The sequence below is a fragment of the Caloenas nicobarica genome, chromosome 5, assembly GCF_036013445.1.
Source record: "Caloenas nicobarica isolate bCalNic1 chromosome 5, bCalNic1.hap1, whole genome shotgun sequence".
Taxonomy (NCBI): Eukaryota; Metazoa; Chordata; class Aves; order Columbiformes; family Columbidae; genus Caloenas; species Caloenas nicobarica.
This window is the reverse complement of record NC_088249.1, coordinates 59,067,791-59,090,296: the sequence shown is the minus strand read 5'-3', so window position 1 is coordinate 59,090,296 and position 22,506 is coordinate 59,067,791. Positions and strand designations below refer to the sequence as shown.

Sequence of the window (22,506 nt, the reverse complement as noted above, 5' to 3'; positions counted from 1 at the left end):
GTTACATTTTGCTCCCTTTAATCAGTAAGATTACAGACCAAAGGCAAGGATTGCTTTGCTTTTTAGTATTGCTGAACAAAACTCTTAGGTATTACACTTTACCTATGCCTTATGGAATAACAATACGAGAATCCCCAGCGGTATTTTTAACGATTTAACTTCTAAGATGTTTTGAAGAAAGGTTGCAAGAGTCTATAGATGGTTCCTTCCTCTCTGCTACAAGTCTTTCTGTCCCTCCTTCACAGCCTAGTTAAAGCTGTGTGTCCTTTAGCTTCCTTCTAGTCAAACACATAGCAGCAAAGAGATAAGTACCTAAGTTTTATCTTAATATTGATACCAGACGCATTCAGATTTGTTCCCTTGTACGATCATGTATCTTAATCTCCTCTGCAATAGGAGGCAACTTCATCTACTATTTTATACAACACACCGATATGCTGTAATTTAGGACAAAGTTTATTTCAGAAAGATATTGTGGATGAACTGACATGTTGCAAAAACCTATTACCCTCCTCCTATCTTTTCTGTTCCAAAGCTTAGTTCCTCTTGTTCCAAACTTCCAGCTTTTCTAGTCTGAATTTGAACAGGACATCTATCTACTACTAAACCTCATTTCATTTTCTCCTATCGGGTAACCTCATCAGGTCATAAAATGAATGATTAATTCAGTGAATTGTTTTTCCGTCCTTTCACTAAGTTTAGTTGCTTTTGTTTGATGTCCCATTGTAAGGCTGTGTTTGCAAAACACAGTTCATTCCCTGAACTGTTCAGTTTTCCATAAACACTTCATGAAGTCCAGGAAAGGATTAAGGCTATGATGTAATTAACATCATTCATAGATCAAACTACCTTTGAATCCAGTTTGATATCCTTGATTACCAAGCAAAAAATAATCATTTGTACACCTCTCTGTAACACTGCATTGGGGAATGACAACCAGTAACACCTTCCTACCCCCTGTCCCTTCAAACCCTTGTCTTTTAAGTGTGGATCCTGGTTCTGGCTGGGGTTCCATACCATATGACATCATGTTCAGTATGTAAACTGGGGGAACCACTTCTCAGGGACAGGGTGGGCATTGGTCAGTGGGTGGTGAGCAATTGCATTGTGCATCACTTGTTCTGTACATTCTTTTATCGTTATTATTATCGCTTTCTCTTTCTGTCTTATTAAGCTGTCTTTATCTTAACCCACGAGTTTTGCTTTTTTTTTTTTCTCCAGTTCTCTCCCCAGTCCCACTGGGTGATGGTGAACAAATGACTATGTGGTGTTTAGCTGCCTGCAAGATTAAACCACAACAGTTCTTCTCCCTTATTCTAGACCATCTACATCATGCCCAGATCCCACATTTTCCAATACATCCCAATTAATCACCACCACTTTTCCTGTCTTTTGATATATACACACAGATATAATTCCCTTAGTCTGTGGGCCATCCCTTTAAAACGGCCATTGAGTTTATTTAGTCCATGACTTTGGGCCCCATCTGTCACAACAGCCCTTCAGAGCAGGAGAGATTGTGTGTGGTGTTGGGTTGTTGCACACTGGAGCCAGTTCTAGTTCCATCACTGCTGTGCCTATCCAGATGTATCGTTGCTGTACTTCAGTTCATTTCCATCAAAATTCATTTTTTATTAATCTGGGTCACTCTAATACCATTGATATGGCATATAAAAAAACATAGCAGCAATGACATACAGTATTATGTAGCAATTACCATTGTGCAATTCAAATCATTGGCTATTCACACCCAAAAGCAAATCCCCTTGAGGTCCACAATGGACCTATCCATCCTTTCGCATTACCCACCAAGTACACCCAGGTCCTTGAGCAAAAGCAATCCCATGGATGGGTTTGCCTTTGCCGGAGACAGAAATAACCCAGACTGTCTTTCCCAGCATAATTTTTTATATGGACTACAGAGACTTTATCCTCTTGTACCATATGTAGAAGTTACGATTGGGCAGGGCCAGCTGGATTGGCAGATCCCCTCCTGTTAGCTAACCAGGTGGCCTTTGCTAAATCTGTATCCCAATGTTCAAACATCCCACCACCCATTACTTTCTAGGCAGTTTTTAATAGTCCATTCTACCATTCAATTTTCCCAGAGGCTGGTGGATGCGAGGAGATGTGATATACCCACTCCATGTCACGCTCTTTGGCCCTGGTGTCTATGAAGTTGTTTCAGAAATGAGTCCCATTGTCTGACTTAATTCCTTCTGAGGTGCCATGTCACCATAGGACTTGCTTCTCAAGGCCCAGGGTAATGTTCCAGGCAGTGGCACAGGGAATGGGATATGTTTCCAGCCATCCAGTGTTTGCTTCGACCACTGTAAGCACATGGTGCTTGCCTTGGCTGGTTTGTTGGAGTATGACAGAATCTATCTGCCAGGCCTCCCCATATTCATATTCCAGCTGTCATCCTCCATACCACAGAAGGCTTTAACCACTTGGCTTGCTTGACTGCAGCATGTTTCACATTCACGGATAACCTGTGCGATAGCGTTCATGATCAAGTCCACTCTTTGATCACAAACCTCATCTATATGTTGCATCTCTTCCTTGATGGCCTGAGGTATCATGGACCCACTAAGCTATAAATAATTCACCTGTGTGTTGTCGGTCCAGATCCACCTGGGCCACTTGGATCTCAGCAGCCTGACCCTTCTGCTAGTTGTTTTCGTGTTCTTCAGCAGCCAGACTCTTGGGTACACAACGTACTCTTACAACCGGGTTCTCTACCCAGCCAGCAATTTCTTGCCAGAATGTGGCAGCCCAGATGGGTTTGCCTCTGTGCTGCCAGTTGTTCTGCTTCCATTGCTGTAAACAGTAATGTTACCATATCATAAACCAATATTAGACTGTTCAGCAAAATGATAATCCTGACCCAGCTCCCAGAGGTGATAAACACCACTGCAGGGAATATGTGCTGCAAGTAAGGATTTATATAACACTACCATGAGAACAAATAAAACAACATTGTGACCAGCGACTATTAAACTAATGTAATGAATGCTTATAACAAATATAAAGTGCTCTGGTCAGATCTGTTATCTCAACCCTTTGCGCCCCATGTTGGGCACCATAAAGCACTGTTGTGGTTTAACCTGGCAGGCAACTAAACACCACACAGCCATTCTGTGATTCGCTCACTCAGTCCCAGTGAGACAGGGAGAGAATCAGAAAAAAAGGTAAAACTCATGGGTTGAGATAAAGAGAGTTTAATAGGACAAATAGGGAAAGCAAAAATAACAACAACGATAAAAGAATGTACAAAACAAGTGATTCCCAATGCAACTGCTCATCACCCCACTGACTGATGCCCATCCCATCCCTGAGCAGCGACTCCCCCCATTTATATATGGAGTACAACACCACATGGTATGGAATATCCCTTTGGTTAGTTGAGGTCAGCTGCCCTGGCTGTGTCCCCTCCCAGCTTCTTGTGCACCTCCTCTCTGGCAGAGCATGGGAGGCTGAAAAGTCCTTGACTTAGTAGAAGCACAACTTAGCAACAACTATAATAAAACAGTGTGTTACCAACATAATTCCCATATGAAATCCAAACCACAGCACTTTACAAGCTACTAGGAAGAAAATTAACTCTATCCCAGCCAGAACCAGGACAGTGTGATATACAGATACGTGACTGTTGGCAGCTAGTTAGAAATGGCATATATATTTCTTAAGTAAGCTGTTATCAAACCACATAGGCTGTTGAGAGTGATAACAAAACAGATCAACCTGCACCACTTGGCTCTCTCACCAGTTAGAGTCTCTTCTCCATCATATAATCAATACAGATCTAGATCTAGAATAGTGTAACGTCAAGGACAAATCCAAGCGGAAATTGCCACAAACAATGCTACTGACTAATCCTTGCTTAGATCACAAATGGCAACTGCATGAATCAGTGAGCTGGTTGATTTAATATGGGGCTGTGTGGATTTTTACAATGCGGCATAGACCTCTCTTTGGGAGATTCATGGGACAGAATTATTACACTTTTTTTAATTAGATAAGAAGCTGCAAATCTAAACATTTAACCCTTTGTAACTAAGTATGACTGCAAGAACTGTTAACCTCCTAGCTTCATCTTTCAGCTGTGTACTCCCATATAGCACTGGCACTTATCTAAACCCCCAGTGAACCCCTAGTTCAGAGATTCAAAATACAGGGTGTTTCAAAAAAATGGACCCAATTGCAGAGAGATAGCGATTTCAAATTGGGTCCACCTTTCTGAAACACCCTGTAGATTAAAGCTAATCCTGCCAAAAATATTTTTTTTTAAAGCTACAAGTCTTGAGTAGCTCACAGTAAGATGATTCAGGGATTCAAACAAGTACTAGCATTGTACAAAGGAAATGAGAGAGATGATGAGCTCAACAGTGTACATATAACTCACCTAGCAAACACAGACCTGAACATTCAAACACACAGGTTAACTTCTACAGGGTTATTATAGTAAGAATAAGCCTACACAGCCTCCAGTGTAATAGAAGTATTCAAGAAGCAGTCTGAAAAGTGGTAATTTGTTTGTGATCTGCCACTTTGAATAAATTTACTCCTTTTATAGAAGGCTCTTGTATTAATATCAACAAATCTATCTCCAATACACAGGAGCACAGTCAAGAAAGAACCTGCATGAATGCTATTCAATATCCAGGTAAATTAGGTTTAAGAAACATTGTTCTGTACTAGAATGGCACATACAACCTTCAAAATATAATTGTACTGAGATGACTGATGTTTACAGATTGAAAAGTAGGAATGTGAGAACTCTGAAGATAAGCAGAACACAACAATACAGGGAGCCAGCAGGAACTGACCACTCCTTTGCGGAGTGGAAGACAATGACAAGCTCACATGTGGGAACGATTCCGATGAGTACACTTTTGGAAGGATGCATGGAAAATACAGAACTACACCATAAAGAACGATTGAAGAGCAACTTGAATGCTCTTGCCAAACAAAGACGGCCAAATTACATCATAGGGAGGAGTTAAAGAGGATATGCTGTGTTGTATTTGAAGGTGGAAAATATGGCAGTTCACTACAACGTGCAATTAAATACGCGAGAAAGGGAAATTAAAGTTAACTGTATTTATCCCTAATGTTTCTTCTTTAAGTAGAAATCTTCTGGCCCATCAAGGTTCTTCCCTGTGTTGGAAGGCCAGGGAAGTTCCTTTTTCTGCTTCCTGACATCCTCTGAAATCCACTTGCCAGCAGCTTCTACAGACAAAGCTGAGAACTTGTATCAATATTTTTCTTTGACCTGGTTGCCAACACAGCATCGTTCCAAAACATCCCCATCACCACAAAACACACAAAAAACAAACAAAGCACTCACATAACTGAGACAAAAGGATAACAAAAACAGGTAAGTTTCAGGGGGAAATGTGTGGGTAAATAAAGTCAGAGACAAGTTACCAGGTTTTCCAAAGTCAACAACAACAACAAAAAAACCCCACAAACACAGCAGAAAAATGGAAAAATAGGTTTCATTGACAGGGAAGAGACACCAGTATTTTCCCAGGTTTGTCAGGGGACACCATCGTTCCAGTATGTTTAGGTCTCCAGGGAACTAGCAATCCACAGAAATATCCTAAAACCAGAAGACAAGTCAGATGACTGAGAAAATATCTGGTTTAAAAAATAAGAAGTATGTATCTGAAAGCTGTGCCAAAGGAAGTAGATTACACAAGTTTTACCGCACACCATGAATGAATCCGTGGAAGCTTAACTACTTGCCTGAGCAAATCTTCTTCTAAAAGGCACATTAATTCTGCCTAAAAAGCACCTGGAACTCTCCTGGACTAACTTGAGCATTTAAAGAAACCTCAAAAGTCTTGTAAGGTTGGATAATGATCAGTTGACCTAGACACAGAAGATCATCATCATCAATACACTACAATGCTAATTTGGTCTCTACTGAGATACCAATATGCACTTTTTCCTTGCTTTTTTGTTGCATGGAGGATTTTTTTTTTCTTGCTTCTTTCTGAGATGAGTGATTATTTGGTCCTTACTAGTGTTCACATGCTCTAGAAAAAAAAAGAAGTCATTAATTCCTTTTAAGTAGAAGGCACAGATTCTCTGATTCTGCTGACTTAAACATTTCCTTACTTTCCATTTATATTCTAAATCAAGTTCAAAAGTTTTAGTAAATCTTTTTAGAAAGTGTACATCATAGCCATACAGAAAACACATTTTCACGTCACTGAACACAAGGACAACTCCTCTGAACGGCTATTTGATAAGAACATCAAGAACAAACTAAGGTGCCAAAATTTCTCTAAAGGGAAACCTTAGTAGGTTTTAGAGAGTTTTGCTTCCAGAAAACAGACTATGTAGACAAACTGACAACGAGATGAGATCTACACCAAGACAGAGAATCATTCTTAAACAGCGATTCAAGAGATGTTTGGGTTTTTTTTAAAGCAGACAGCTCCCCTCCCCAAAAGAGAGCAGAGGTGTGCACAACTAGTGGACTGAAGTCCAAACCCTGTTTTGTCTTGGTGGAAAAGAAAAATCTTCTTCCTTTTAGCCTTCTTCCTATATTCCATTTCCTCCAGATTTCCTGGCAAGCGTAACTGCAGCCAGTGCTGGGTCTCTGCCATTTTTTAGATAAATTATCAGTTTGACAACAACTTGGACGTTTAAGTATCCAGCTCTGGTAAAGTCAAGTGATCGTGGTGAATGAGCTCCTGAGAGATTTGCATATCTGACACACTTCTGCATTTGTTCATCTGGAAATCCAGAAGCACAAGGGCCAGTAAGGGAAAAGGGAAAAGAGTCAGAGGTCTAGCTGAGTAACTCTTGTTATGAAAAATAATTTTTAAAACGGCACCACAAAATAATGAAAAGCTCCATTGTGTAGCTCCAGAGATAAAAGTAAAAAGTTGTTTATTTTTCTGGCTTCTGGGTACCAGTATCAAAACCAGATTTTTTTTTTTTTTTCCAAATTTTTATAGAGATTTATGAAACACAGCTTAATCTAGAGATGTTCTGCCATAAATCCTCTTCTTCCCCATCAAGGCTGTCACTGTATAACATATTTAAAACAGCATTCTTCGCATTTATTGCCTACCCCACCTCTCCTTCAGGAGTATTCATTTCAAGAACTGTGCTGTTTCCTAACCTACAACAGCACGTTTGTGAAGCCACAAGGTATATGTTATCAGTGAACTGAGTCATCTCAAATCAGTCTCCAGGGTTAAAAAAAGTTACACTTGAGCCACAGCAGATGCCCCAGTCCAGCACCTTTGCCCAAGCACATATATCACCACAGAGGGACAGGACGCATGCACGGAAACGGTTGACCAGGAAGGAGCTGGAGTGTTGATGGGGCTACTTTGTCCACAGCAATCCAGCCCAAATAATCATTGAAACTACAGTCCAAGCACATCCAAACGTCAATGGATGTTGCAAAGGATTCATGTGTCACTTACAGGACAAACTGCTGGGCACCAAAATCAGAGAATTCTTTTTGGTCGTGGGTTTTTTTGCTTTTTGTCCTGTCCAAGTACCTGAGCACAGCCCTGGTGAGACTGCCCTGAACGGTGGCATTTCCCACACCAGTCCTGGAAAGTCTCCAAAAATTCATCAGACGGACTAGAGCTCTTGGGAGGAATATTAATATAAAAGACAGCCAGAAAACTCACATGGTGGCACTACCTGTATACAACGGTTAAAATTTGCTCTGAGCTGGTAAGTTGATGATCTCTACCAGGAATGGGAACGTAGAAACATCAGGTTCTACAACAGTCAACTGCTGTAATGTTTTCCTCTATTTTTTCCCCTCATCATCTTATTCTTGATGATGACAACAGCACTAGATTAAGATGAATAAAGAGCTATTCCAGCTAAGAAAATAAAGCAGGCATTTGCTATGGAAGAATCTCATGGTCAAATCAGATAAATTAGCACAGGAATTACTTCATTCAACAAATAATGCCAACTACAGGAATTGAGAACTCTTTATTGCCAGCTGGGACATCTTAAACAGACTGAACTAGATTTTTAAATGTTGTATTAGGGAAATACCCGTCTTTCTTCAGACTGTTCCCAGGCCAGAGAAGCTGACCAAGCTGCGTATGTCTCAGGTGGAGTGTGAGGGGGAAAGGAATTATATAAAAGCCCTAGAATTTCTAAGAGAGGTGAAACAGAAAATTCCAGCAAAAACCCAAACTAGCATAAACTTATTGCTCTTATTTCTCTCTTCCTATTAAAACCAGAAATATCCAATTAGTGGCCTTATATTGCTAAAATAAATTAAAAAACAAACCAAAACTTTTACAACTTCCAGAATTCAGATCCAAACTTCATATCAGGCATTTGACAACATTTTGAACAGATTATTCTTTAACAATTGGAGAGAACTTCCAGCAACTTTAATGTTTTTATGTGACAAGTCCCTTCAAGAAATCACTGAACTGACTTGACAGGTTTCTAAAATAAGCTGTAATATTCAGTGGTTAGTCTGGTCATTGCAGCAAAAGCATATTTTCAAATAAAAGAAAGAGGAAAATTCTAAAAAAATAAAGAGAAAGTACACTATTTATAATAAAAAACTTCCAAGCTAATTCATAACTTCTCTTCGCACATGATTTTTCACTAAAAATGGCACTGTGAGAATGAAGGGCTGTAAGAGCAGTTAAAATTTTGTAATTTCACATAAGATCACTAGAATGTAAATACTATGTAAGAACTGTTAATTGAAATGAGAGTGTACATGTAAATTTTTACAGCATCTAACACCACAAAACTTCACTTAAATTTTAAAAATAAAGGTGATGAAGACTTTTCAAAACTTAAAGCCACAGTTAACTGGGTACAGATTAAAACTACAGTATATTGTTACTCTAGGACAGCAAGTTTGCCTAATGTTCTAAGGCTTTATCAGATCATTTAGGAAAAAAAAAAAATATAGATACCAGAGCCCTTTAAAGTCAAACTTAAGTAAGTTTCTGTATTTATTAATTTGGGCCATATACTGAGCACAATACAAAAATATTCCTAAGTATGTTGACAGTACAGTGTTAACACTGACTTTTTTTCCTTAACTCAGTGAATTCATTTAATCTATAACAAGCCAATTTGTAAACACAAATTCAAAGATTACATGAAATGGCTTGGTAACAAAACATTGCGAAAGGGAACAAAGGAATAAATAGGTGTCCTCTTTCTCAGTCAACAATTCTAGAACTGCAAACTGGAAAACCCAACACAGCCAAGACAAGGTCAGAAAACACATTCTAACATAAACCCCAAAGACTAACCTCTGATGTTTTCTTTTTTTTTTTTCAATGTATTCTGGACCCCAGAATTTATCCCTGAAAAATGACTAGACTATTCAAGTCTATGGGAAAAATAAACACTATTTTAAAAAGTTAGACTGGTAGCCAAACTGCAGCATAAAGCCCAAATCTCACAGGTATTTAAAATACAATTATCAGAGATCCTTGAGTGAAGGTTAGAAATAAAAGTAGAACACAAACCAAAGCCATTTTGCTGTCACTCTCAACATAGCCACAATGCATACATACAACATAAAGGGTAAAAGTTTTACTATTTTTAATATGTAGTTTTTGCTTCAAATTGGAATAGAAGTCCTAAATTTTGTAATGCTCCAAGAAAAATCCATAGATAAGAGAAATCCATTCATAACAATTCAAGGAAAAAAAAAAAAAAAAAAATCAACCAAACCAGTTCAAGGAAACTATAAACCTAACAGTTTTAAAGACAGAAAACACATTCTTTTTTTACAAAAAAAAAAAAAGTTAAAATAAAAGTATATTAGTTTTATTTTCTCCTGTTTTTTTCTAGGAAGTAACTTTACCTTCTCACCTCACTCCATTAATATTCTGCAGTACAGCACTATTTAACAATTTCTACCAAAGTCTTTCTGATTTTTGTCCTTTTTTTCAGACAAACTACAAAAGGCAAAGCCACTTTGAGGAAGTTTCTGAGACAAAAAGAACTTCAGATCAAGAATAATCATTATTTCTGAGTTCTCCAATAATCTTATTTCATTCTCACTCCAAAAACTACATCAACCCCAAATGGGTAAGAAACTTCAGAGTTTTCCACGTAGTCTTGTATCAAGACCACATCCAATCTTCAAAATACCGGAATTCCATTAACTTATTTTTAGCTGACACAGAAAAGAATTAAGTCAAATGGCTGAAATTGCATAAGCATATATGACTTGCTATAAAATGCCTTCCTATTAAAGTGACTGGAGACACATGATGCCAATATACGCTGCTCAGGAATTGCCAAACATCCTTCCCAGAGTGACAGCAACTGCCCATTGGAAGATGTATTTCCATCTCAGCCACGCCAAGGAAGGACTGTTAAGGATTTAGCGATGCGTTTGCTACTTCATTTACACAAGGTGCCACTAAATCACCTTGTACCTGCGGAAAATAAAGCCTACTAACAATCGCAAGGGAAATACTGTCAAAGCAAACATGAGAACTACATCCATCTTCTTCAACTGCTTCTATTCATACGAATGGGTTTCCTTAAAGTTAGTAAGAGAACGTCAACATCTTAGAGCACAAGAAACGTGGCTGTTATTTTACCATCCTAAAATCCTGCCAATGATATTTCTTGCTCTATAAGTAGTCTACTGGCACCATTCCTACAGAAGACCAACCTGCTGAACTACAGCATGGCTTCGGCTCAGGGTCACAAGTTGTTCTGACACCAGCAGCTGACCTAGAAGTGTGTCTGACATCAGAGGGGACATTGAATAACAGCTTCTCAAATAGCAGGAGACTCAAAAGGTTACAAATTCTGTATGCCTGGGCTAAGAAATGTCTTTTTGCAGCTGCAAGGGAGAGAAGATAACCTGAACATAGAGAAGAAAGAGCACTCCTTGCAGGCAAGGAAGGGGCAGGGAACACAAACAGTCCTGTACACATGAAAACATTATCAGCCATTTCTTCAATTGAATTAAACTATACAGCCACTACAGGAACTTCAGCAATGTCTGAAATAAATTTGAAATATCAAATGCAACAGAAACTATCGATCAAATAAAGACTGAAATGTCAGACTATTTTTTCAGTTACTGAATATTCCAGACTACTAAAGTCTGAAGACGCTGTTTTGATCTGTGTTCTTCTACAGAATGGATTAAAAAAGAAATTACATTTCTCAACATCTGGTGAAAGATCAGGTTTCCAAGGAGATGAAGTCTGGGCCTTGGATAAGTAGCCTTACTGCATTTTTCCAACAAACTGAGGTAAAAAAAAGGCAGGTGCAATACGCAGTTTATGCCAGAGAGCTATTCACCCCAATATCCACATTATTCAATGTAAAGTTCAACTAAATATACACCACAGGTTATCTGACAATATTCAAAGTGATTAAATACAGACAAAAACAATTTGATAATTACAACTGGGATCTCTTCCTCCCACACACACACACAAAATTTGATAACTACAACTGGGATCTCTTCCTTTCCCCGCCCCCACCCTAAAAAAAAAAAGCGCAAACAAAACTTAAATAGACTAAGTAACTCAATATACCAACTCTTAAAAAGAAAAGGATTCCCATTTTGTAAGTGCCTCATTTTGTGTTCTGTTTCAGTGTCTTGAGTTTCACCTACCTAACGCCACAGGAATATGCAAGTCACCAGTTTGCATTTCATCTAACTAAACCCAGAACATAGTTACTACTGCGATGCAAGACTACTACATACATACACACACAACAGGTAGGGTACGCCTCAGTTTTTTAAAAAGACAAAGCCCCAGATTGCTAGTTCTTTCACCACTTTTGATAATTCCACAAAACACCTTATTTGCATCTTCAAGCACCTCCAAAACTCAGACTTTAATTTCTGTGGGCTGATCAAGCAGAGCTCTCAGCAGCTAAGTGCAAGAGTTGATGCTGAGTGCCAGTCAGTATCATCTCAGCTACTACACTTACCAAAAGCAATTCTTTTAGTCTGAAGTTTTCTAAGTACGATGACAGCCAAAAATAAAAATTTCAAACCATGTTTGATGCGTTAAGGAAATAATAAGAATTCTTTGCATTCTGTAAACTTACTGAGAACAAGGAAGCTACGCAAGCTTAAGATACGTATTTATTTTGGGCTTCTCTTTGCAGTCATTTGCATATTATATGCCTTTACACATCTTTTACTGATAACTAACTTCTGAGAACTTTAAATTTTCTAATACTTGGGGATATAGGTAGCTGGGGTTTACTACCTTTCTTCCCTCTTTCAAAAGCAGAACTATGGACAAACCTGACAATAAGGGTTAAAAATGAAAAGCACACAAGTTACAACACTAAAAAAGAGAGCTGCTGAGGGATGCGCCAAATTCACTTTGCTTTACCTAACAACAATGTATTCCTCCAGGTTTTCCTGTACCTCCTGTCAAAACTTAACCACACAGACAATTGGTTCTGTGCTGACAACAGTTTAAAATACTGAATTTGAGCATGAAAACGGCACTTCTGTATTAATCTAAATCAATTAACCTACATGTCTCTTGGTACTTCTGGCATTCTTGATATCAATTCAGTTTGAAAAATGGTCTTACTCATCTGCAGTGCTCAGACTGCAGCTATCGCATGAGGTCTCAGCTTTGCCATCATAGTCTTGCACAGTGTTAAGGAACTGCATGTAACCTTAAGCTCTGCCAAGTAAATACCATGAATGTTCACTCGTTCCTACTCCTGGTTTCTCAAAAGAATCTTTGAGAGCAGGTATTTGAAGACAAAAAAAAGATCTCCAACAAACTGCCTCTACAAATATCACCTTCCTGATCCATCCTTAGCAATGGTCCCCAGATATAGCAGGTCTCATGGCAGCAGGCAGTGACAGTGACTTGGTCAGGCCCCAACTTCAGTTCTGGCTTTGTGGAATCCCAGCTACAGCTACATTTACTGACACCCCTGCATTCTCAAAAAGGGCGTTGTAGGGAAGAACAAAACAACACAGCTATCCTCAGGTTCTCCGCAGTATTTTTTCTTATCTGGGCAGCCTCTTAATGTACTTTTACAGACTTTGAGTCTACAAAGCACCATATACCACATACCACAACTGTCATGCAGACAGACAATGGAAAAGCGCAGCGTGGAAGAGAATATGGGATAAAATAGCATATTAATCTATAACCACAATATATTATTGGGTTATTTTACACATGTTTCTACAAGTAGGCATAAAAAACCATGAATGGTCATGAGAAATACTAACCCACAAAACTCACAAGTAGTAAAGACTTTCCCCTTAATAGGCAGCTGTGGTTTAGAATGAGAGATGAGAGGGCTATAGCTTCTGACACTTCAAATAGCTATTAACATTTGCATATTCCTAGAGCATACAAAACATACATTCTTTTGAGGGCAGAGTTTAACCTCAGCCTTCTGCAAGACCATGTACAGAGACAGTTAGCCAGTATTAATAGTTAATTAACACAAACGACCTTTCTTTTCTCCCCTCCAAACTTAGCTGCAGCCTGTGTATTACCAGTTGCTCCCATTTAAACTCTTTTTGATAAAAGATATACTAAACAGGCAGGACAGGTACTTTAATACTAACCTATTAAAAAAAATGAAAATGTGGTTTCATTTTGAATGTTCAAGAACCAGCATTTTGAAGAAAATTCTACTTAAAGGCTGAATGAAGTTTGTAAAGAGATTAGATTCAAAATTGTTTAAAACTATGACCTCTCTCTACCTCAGATACTAAGAAAATACTTAAAAATTGCTGGAAGCATATTTGCTTCAAAAACAAGAAAACACATCCACTTGTTTCTTCACTGTTATTTTCAAGCACTAAAATCTTTCCAAAACTGTTATAATTGAGGCACTGGAGTAACAGAAACCTCAGCAATTAAAAATGCAGACTGATTCCCTTGCCTTCCCAAGCACAAAATCCTGATCTTGGGAAGCCACCTTAACACTCCCAGTATTCTACATTCACAATCGAAATGTTCATTCTCCTGTTGACAGCAGAGATGCACATACAGCTGTCAGAAATAGCCCGAGAAGCCACAGCGGCAGGGAGGACAGGAGGACAGCCTCAGAAACCTGGGGTTCACCATGAAGCATCCAGGAGGTCACCGAGCTGCACGACTGGGAAGTGAAGAACCCGCCAGTTGTGGGACTGGCAAGGTGGCTCTGGCTGTCTACAGGTAGGACTGGTCTCATGCAACAGAGTCACAACCCATAGAAATTTCCAACTACTAGCATCACTTGGGGGTTCAACACACTGCTCGGGCCTCACCTAAAGCAGATTTTATCACGAGGCATCTGATGTACAGAAAAAGACCCGAGGGGTCAGCTGCGAGAGGGAGGTCGGAGGGACCCATTCCTGGTGCGGAGAAAGGGGCACCAGCATCTCTGCTCAGGGACTCACAGCCTCCAGAACCCTGCGGAGGCCGACGCAACCCCGGGAGGAGGAACCAGCCTGGCATCGCCTCCCCCGAGCTCCCAGACCCCCCGCTTTGCCCCTTTCCTCCCGCTCCGCCGAGCCGGGGCTGCACGGACAGCGGGACCGCCGGCCCCTGCTCTGCCCCCGGGGTCCGGACGAGCCGCCGCGCCGGCAGCGGGCCCGGCTGCAAGCGGCCGCCTTGTCACCTCCGGCTCCTGTCACACCGACACAGCCCGCACCGGGGCCGCTCCGTCCGCGCCCCCCCCGCCCCGGCCCTGGCTCCAAGGGACACAGCCCGGCTCTGCCGCCGCGGGTCCCCCCGCTCCCCGTCTAGCCCCCTCACACAGAGGAAGCCGCAGCCCCCCACCCCTCCAGGGCACGGCCTGCCGGAGGAGGCAGCTCCGGCGAGCCGGCGGCCCGAGGGGACCACTCACCGGCCGCCCCCCACCCTCCGTGGGGCGCCGTCTCCCGAGCCGGCCCGGCGGGCCGCCTCCCCCCCCGCAGCCCACCGCCCGTCAGCGCCCCCCCCGCAACGTTCGCCCCCCGCCCGTTAACGGCTCACCGCGAGCTCCGCGCGCCCCCTCGCCGCGCCGCGCCCCGGGAGGGGAGGGGGTCGCCGTCCCTCGGCAGCGCGCTGCACGCCCGGAGCGGCGCCCGGCGCAGGAGCCCCCGTCCCTGACCTACTTTCCGCCTGGCTTGCCACCCAACGGCGCACCACTAACCTACTTTCCAGCCAATGGCACCCTCCTCCGGCCCCAGACCGGACGCGCTCGCCCGCCAACGGGCGAGCGGCTCCCCAGCGGCCTTGCCCAATGGCCGGCCAGCAAGCGGGCAACGCCCGCCCTCCTGAACGGCAGCTAATCCCCGGGCTCCCCTGGAGTAAGAGCCAATCAGAAAGGTGGCTGGGAGTTTTGATCCCGCCCCCCGGCCGGGGGCGGGGCTGATGGGCGGAGCGGGGCGCGGCGGCGGGGCCGTTAGCGGCCGCCCGAGACCCGGATGTGGGGATGGTGTTGGTCGGGCTGTGGTTTCCCGTGGCGGGGACAGCTCCTTCAGCTCCCTCCGCCTCGCTCCCAGCCTCGGTGCCGCTGCTGGCGCTCGCCCGTGGTTCTGCGTCACCCGTGTGACAGCGGCCTGGGCCGTGACGGCACTGCCCTGGGCGGCAGGCGGCTGCCCGGGCCTAGGCCTGGCCTTCTCTCGGCGGCAAAGCTTCGGGGCCAGCGCCTGGCCCGGTTTGGGGCCGCAGGCCAGCGGGCCCCCCTGCTCGGCTCGGGGACCGGGGGCTGCTCCCAGCCGGTGGGGAGGCCCCGTCACCTGGTCATGTCCTGCTGGCATTGGGCCCTTGCTGACATGGGCCCCCTCCCTCTCTCTTCCTGCTGTCATCACCTAGTGATGGTGCGTGGCTTTTACCTCACCACCACTTCAGCTGGATTCATGGTTCGACAGCACAAGGGGTAATGATTCTAAACTAAAAGAGGGGAGATTCAGGCTAGACATGAGGAAGAAATACTTTGGAATGAAGCTTGCCCAAAGAGGTGTCCCATCCCTGGACACATTCAAGGCCAGGCTGGATGGGGCTCGGAGCAAGCCGATCTGGGTGAAGAGGTCCCTGCTCATGGCAGGGGGGGTTGGACTAGGTGTCCTTTGAAGGTCCCTTCCAACCCAGACGTGTGCCTCTACACAGTATCACATCAGTAACTGATGTTGCATCACACGCTCTTTTGTGAGTCCTCGCACAACAGCCTCACAGAACCCATCAGAACGTCTCAGCAGCACGTGTGATGCTGCCATCAGTTCCACTACCATCGTTTCCCACTGTGATCGGGTGTTGCTGATGCTGTACACAGTGGTAATTTATTCAGCGTGCGAAAAAGGCCGGTGATGGGACATAGTGAAGCCATCTACTGCACCCTGTTATGGTCTAAATTTAGATAATCCACACAACAGCGCTGGCATGTAGAGGGGATGTGTTGCAAGAGCATAATCACAGCATAGCTGCTTTCAAATGCAAACATTTGCTAAACGTGATTGTATTATTGCCACATCAGGTTATTATTGCCACATTGTAATTGTCTTAACATTTCCTGTCCTGTGATGCCACATCACAAATGTTTGGTTTACATTTACTAGTATAACATCACTGGAGAAGCTTAGATTGCAGCATTATCACATCACAGTGGGGTTGTGGTTATTCCAATCCACTATCATGGAACATGAGCTTATCCCATGACAGCATTAAGGTTTGGTTTCCACCTGACTGAACTGGGACTAAACACAGGCAACAAGTGGCCCCTGCTGGAAGCAAAATTCCTGTTCACATCAGGATATTCCTACTCAAGGAAAAACCCTCCAGCAGAAGAGGTTAAATGAAATACCGCATATTAGTGAGACGGAAATGTATAAAATGCCTTTTTTTTTTTTTTTTTTTCAGCAACTGTTTTAGTGGTGCTGCTATGGTTTAGTGCACAGAAGTTATGGAGGTGGAGAAGTCTCCTTGACTACTTCTTTCTCACAAGTCTTTGTAGTTTTCATCATTGTTTCTACCCACCTGTAGAAATAATCTTCCTTATGGACTCAATCACATACTGTCTGTTTTAATGAGCCCAGTGAATGTTGTAGGAAATTATGCCAAGAGTAACGATCTTTAGCTATTTCCGTAGGAAAGCAGCTTAGCGGGCCATATGTCATATTTCCCAGTAAATGATTGTTTTGAATTGTTTTTATACTGTAGTTTCTATTCATGAGATATTAAAGAAAATAACAGCATCTGGTTAATCAAATTCTGATTTTCAGCATATGATGATATATATCAATCCTGTTCTGTTACTTTCTTTAAAATAGATTTTAATTTCAGTGCAGGGAAAGTCTCTCTGTAGGCTAGTAAGGCATCTTACAGGCAACTATTCTATCTTAGAATTTTCAGAGTGCTAAGTTTATCACTGAAGAGCTAAGAAATTACAGTTTGAAGTTTAACAAGACCTCAGTTCAGCTACTGTTGCCAGAAAAGAGTTTGTATCACCCTTCTACCATGCACTTCTAAACACAGAAAGCAAATAGAAGAGGTGAGGCCTGAGCAGAGGTAGAATACTTTCTCCTTGAAGGACAGTACTTGAAACTGAGATCACACCCCAAATTGTGGAACCTGGTAGAGAAACTGGCTCAGGTTGTGTGCTCTGCTCAGGGCACTGTGCACAGGCGTGTCTGATACCATAGTGAAAGCATTTCCTCATCTGATCGACTCTGACCCGATTAATTTTCAGATTTTATGCTTTTTTTAATTAAGGTAGTAAATTAGGTCTTAAGCAGAAATTTAGTTGCCTCCTTAGCTATGTTCATATGTTAATGGTTACAGCACGTTTAAACAATAGAATTTAGACTCCTTTGTGGCTTAAAATTATGATTTAAGAGCAGGAAGAGAGTGCGCTATGTGGGGATTCTACTGAAAATTGTGTTTTATTAATGGAGTATTGGAACGACTAGCCTGTGTTGCAACTGGTTGATTTTCTTTACAGTATTCACTTATTAATGCTACAGTAACCGCTTTCCTGATCCTAGGGTTTTGACTTCATGTCAAGAAGAATAGTGGGTATGACCTTCATTGCATGCAGCCTACCTAAGGAATAATAAGGGTATGTGTCAGTTGTTTCCCTTTAGAATCTGCAATTTTTGATTATTTTTTTATTCTACATATCTGGTTACATGCACAAAAAGGAATCTAGTTTCTTAAATGATAACCAAGGAACTGATAGGGTGGGTGTTATTTGTTGTTGTTGTTGTTGTTGTTTGGGGTTTTTTTGGTTGGTTGGTTGTTGGGGGGGGGTGTTTGAGATATATAGATAGATAGATAGATAGATAGATAGATAGATAGATAGATAGATAGATAGATAGATACATGGAACAACAACAGATGTTCAGAAGTAACCTGCCAAATTAGTCCTGTGATGTTTTAGCTTTGTTTTCTCTGAAACATGATTCATGACCCCAATTAGAGATACAGAGGGACACAAATCTCTGAGTCTTTGGAGCTTGAGTTTTTGTAAAATAGTTTGGAGACAGTATTTTACATGTTTATTTTTTAATGTCTTCCAAAATATGTCCAAAATGTGCTGTATATTTTAGTACCTAACCATGGATCCAGCTGCTTTACACCTTTTTAAACAGCTGCTTGTTCTTTATAGGTTTCAGATATGCAATATCACCTTGCCCTTTTATCTAATCTCTTCCTTTGTTTGACTCTTGTTATACAAGCTGTGATCTTACCTGCAGCAGGAGAAGTCATAGCTCACAGAAAATTAGCAAGACTTAATAACCTGAATACCTGGATTTCTTGTTCTGTCTATGCTTTAAAAAACCCAGAGACATACTCAGCCATATTTCTCATCCTGTTAGACAAAGTTGGTGCCATATTTCAACCCAGTTACGAGGGCAGAAGAAACTGGAAACCGTGGCTTGGACTGGTTGCAGACTGATGCAAAAAACCTTGCAGTGGTGGTTCCTTTACTTTAGTCTATCACATCTCATGTGTGGCTGGCTCAAACCTCTTCAAAACAGAAGTTTTGTCGTGATGAACTACTGCTTACTCATTCTTTTCAAGGTTCTTCAAATTCCCGAGTTATTACAACACCTAAGCCAGGCTCTTCTCGGTGACAACCAACAGTAAGACAAGGGGTAATGGGTTCAAGCTGGAACACAAGAGGTTCCACTTAAATTTGAGAAGAAAATTCTTCTCAGTGAGGGTGACAGAACACTGGAACAGGCTGCCCAGGGAGGTTGTGGATTCTCCTTCTCTGGAGACATTCAAAACCCGCCTGGACGCCTTCCTGTGTAACCTCACCTAGGTGTTCCTGCCCTGGCAGGGGGATTGGACTAGATGATCTTTCGAGGTCCCTTCCAATCCCTAACATTCTGTGATTCTGTGATTCTGTGATTCTAAGCCAGGGGACTACAAGTTTTTTCTGGTTTTGTTTGTGTAAACCCTTGTTACTTTAAAGACTGTACCTCCTACCACAACATTTCCAAATTAGAGCATTAAAAATCATAAATCTAAAGGAATAGATGTTGACTTTTTCACATGCCTGCTTCCTTCCGAGCTTTTTAAAATCCATTCTTTGTCCTCCCAACCTTTGTGATAATTTCAAGGGCTAGAAGCTTGTTTCAGACAATAAGAGAATATACTTATACAATCCATTGATTTCAGCCGCATGGTCTCTGAAAACACCAATTAATACTCTGAGACTCAACAGGAACTCATAAGAGTTGGCAATCCAATATCTGCCAGCATGACAAGAACAGGAAGAAGAATCTAATGAGGAAAATGAGGCTAAAGCCAAGGCATTAAGAAATTCTTAGTACTTCCCTGCAATATCTTTGTCAATCTTTATGGACAGCTCAGGACAAAGAATTTCTATCTTTATCTGTATTCAACTTAATGGAGGTCGAAGCACTTTAAGAGTTTTTACTTCATTAAAAATATGTGGAATTTAATTAGTTTTTCAGAGACTGGAAATATGAACTAGAAGGACAGATAAGAATTTAAAATATGTTAGTAAAATTTTAGTAAATAAAGTATTTTAATAAAAAATCATGAAGGCTACAGCCTTTTCAAATAACATTTTTCCATTAGGGGCTCATCTTCATACTTTTTTTTTGCATTTTTCTAAAGTTTTATTAAAATGTTTACCAAAGTTTTATTTACCATTTTTGTTGATTAAAAAAAAATCTGTGTCCATTTTTGGAGTAACTTTGGTTCAACACCATATTACTTTTTTTTGATGCATCTTGTATAAACCTAGATTTAACTGGTGTGAGATTCTTGCCCCGCCTGCCCCCCCCCAAAAAAAAAAAAAATCTGGAAGCTGTTTTGTTAAAAGAGAATTAAAGCAAAGACACTCTTGAAATTGCTGGCTGCATTTCTTCAAGATTTGTTGAGGACCTTAAGACTTGGTGTAGAGTTTTATTATCTTTTCTTGGTAGGGGGTGTTACAATTTTGAGTGGTCCATTGGCAACTGCATCTTTGAATAGGACTAAGCTGTTTCTTCCTGGCAAGGAAATCTATAGTTTTTATAGCTCTTTTTATTTTTCTTATCAATCTTGCATCCTTATGAGTGGTGGCACCTTCACCTGAACAGTGGTATGAGAAAGGTAATCTTTTTTCTAGAACACTGCAAAAGAGATCTGTTAGGCATTAGCTGTTGCATTTCAGGAGAGAAACAACACTCCACTACAGTAGGGCAAATCTTAATTTATTATTGGAATAAAGCTTCCTTTAAGAATAACAAAATCTATCAAATCTGTAAGCTAAATTTAACAGAATAGCCAGAGCAAGGCAGTACATATGGAGCTTTGACTTGAAATGAGGTTAAGAATCAGTGAGGAAAAAAACCAAACCAAACCAAATGAAAACAAACCAACACAAAACAAGAAGAGTTTTCCTTTCGGTAATGAAATGAACAGAAGAAGCTTTTCAAACAGCCTTGATTTGCTTGTTTTAAGGGGTAAATAAGAAGTAGAATCGGTTGAACAGAAAGGGATAGCTGGAACTGTAAATGTCATTTAAGTATTTGAAGAGTAATTTTTTTTTTGAACTAATTAACAGTCACAGACTGTATTAATTACATAAGTATAGTATCTCTCCTTTTACAGATTGGAAAAACAGGCCTGGAGATTAAAGGAGTTGGCCGGGGTTACACCCACATACTAAGTCAGACACAAAGCCACAATTAGAACTGAAGTACCCCACTGGCAGCCTTCTCAACAGTTTGGTAAGCCACGCAGGACCTCTGGTTATTTTTTCACGTCAGTTACACAAAACATTTTAGTTGTTTTCCAAATACAAAGAAAATGATGCTTAGGATGCGTAGTAAAAAGAAGTTGTGAAATATTTAAAAACTAGGGGCTTGATTCTATTTTCAGTTAGTGCTGATAGCTCTAATAAAAGCTTAACAAGCCATGGTTTTATTAGAAGATAGTGTAATTTGAATTCATTCTTTTAGGACTTCCAGATTGACAGGCTATATGTCAGTGAGACAGTGATTTTATTTTTTGGCATTTCATCTTGTAAATATACTAGACCTTATTCTGAAGGTTTTGCTGAATTCTTACACAGTCAAAATTTGGCCTTGATTTCATACTGATTCCATGAGGCGTTTGGAGTAAGGTCTGCAAAGTTAAGCACGTGACATAGGTTGTACTTCCCCTCAACATTACATGTTTCTGTACTCCTGACAGTGTTTTGAGATAACATGCTTTCAAAATTGTGATTAGCTGTAGACAGGAACCATCTTTTAAAGAGAAAAAGCAAATGCATCTTCTATGTTCCCAGTGAGCCATGATTTCTCCATTGTCTACAGACAATTAGTAGTTTTGATACGTACTAATGTTAGACAAACAACATTTTTGTTGCCAGAGAACATGCATGCTATTTTAAAACCAGAGCAAAAGCAGACTGCTTCTGAGGCTCATGGGTATATCAACCAGTAGGTGTGCCTGCCGTGTTGTAAATGGGGAAGGTGGGAGGACTCCGTCTTGCGTGATCAGCACATGGAGAAAGACAGGAAGTACTTAGGGAAGGTTTCCCTCTCCTTCTGAGTTCCAGGAAAGTTGTTCAGCCAGACTCATGAATCACAAAGCAGACTCAAAGGGAGTTTCTATGTGGCATGAAAACAACAACTGCATTTTAAAGCCTGAAAAGTCAAACAGTTTGGTGCTTTTGTTCTGCTGTAGATTTTTCATGGAAAATAGCAACCCCAGGAATATTTGACAGTGTGAAGTCTTAGTGCATGAAATGTGAAGTTTATATAAGAGATACCATCTTACTCATCAGCTGCTCTATTTTAAGGCCTGCTCAGCATGGGGACTTTCATTTTATGATCTATTTGGACAGCAGCTGGTACATTAGAGTTTTACATTAGCTGACATCTTTACAATCTAAAGGATACTTAACATAATCCTGTAAAATCTATTCTCATAGTTGTTCTCAGTCACTCATATTCCATCTTAGTGTGTTGGACTTTCCCATGTACGTTTTCTGCCCATTTACTATTTAAAAAGTTCAGTGTATCAATATAATTCATGTTAGTCCACAGTAACTTTTGCTGTGATGTGA

General features: G+C 41.1%; 1 protein-coding gene across 4 annotated transcripts in view; it reads right to left on the bottom strand.

The window, feature by feature from the left end:
* BMAL1 (basic helix-loop-helix ARNT like 1) overlaps positions 1–15,041 on the bottom strand; it is a 54,094-nt gene extending 39,053 nt beyond the window's left edge. For all 4 annotated transcript variants that reach the window (XM_065635102.1, XM_065635103.1, XM_065635104.1 and 1 more), the window contains exon 1: positions 14,967–15,041. The gene's annotated coding sequence lies outside the window, so the exon portion shown is untranslated. The remainder of the gene's footprint in view (positions 1–14,966) is intronic.
* Between the last annotated feature and the right edge of the window lie 7,465 nt (positions 15,042–22,506).